Genomic DNA, 750 nt, shown 5'->3' on the forward strand with positions numbered 1-750 from the left:
TGCTGTCTTACCTTCATTTTATTATTGAATTTCCCTTTTAAATGCTTTTGCATGGATATTAGAACCTGTTGCTTCAGTTCTTTTGTTAATAGGCTTAAGACTCTCCAATAACACAATATTTATCATAGAAGTAAATCATGTGGAGTTCAATAATATGGAAAATTTCTCTAATCATTGGGTTCCTAGCTCTTAAGTATGTATTATAAACAAAAGTATATATAAGGTAGGTATAAAAGCAACTGAGACATATGTAGTTGATGTTGACAAGGAAAAACAAAAAAAAGAATAAAAAGCCTGAATTTTGTTTATTATACAATGAAATGGCAACTACACATTACAGAAAGACTCCTTAAAGGAAAATTTTAAGTAATGAGCATTTATTGGTACAAGAAAATTCTGTCTGGATCAGGGGTCGGGAACCTATGGCTCGCAAGTCAGATGTGGCTCTTTTGATGGTTGCATCTGGCTCACAGACAAATCTTTAATAAAAAAATAACTTTAAAAATATAAAACATTCTCATGTATTACAATCTATTCATTTCCTACCGCTCATGTTCATGGTTGCGGGTGGCTGGAGCCAATCACAGCTGTCTTCTGGGACAACACCAGATTTTTATTGGATAATGCTTAACGTACATGGGTCGTTGTATGGCTCTCATAGAATTACATTTTAAAATATGTGGCGTTCATGGCTTTCTCAGCCAAAAGGTTCCCGACCCCTGGTCTAGATGGAAAAGGAAAGCTGCTCAG

The sequence above is a fragment of the Saccopteryx bilineata genome, chromosome 5 (genome assembly GCF_036850765.1).
Source record: "Saccopteryx bilineata isolate mSacBil1 chromosome 5, mSacBil1_pri_phased_curated, whole genome shotgun sequence".
Classification (NCBI taxonomy): Eukaryota; Metazoa; Chordata; class Mammalia; order Chiroptera; family Emballonuridae; genus Saccopteryx; species Saccopteryx bilineata.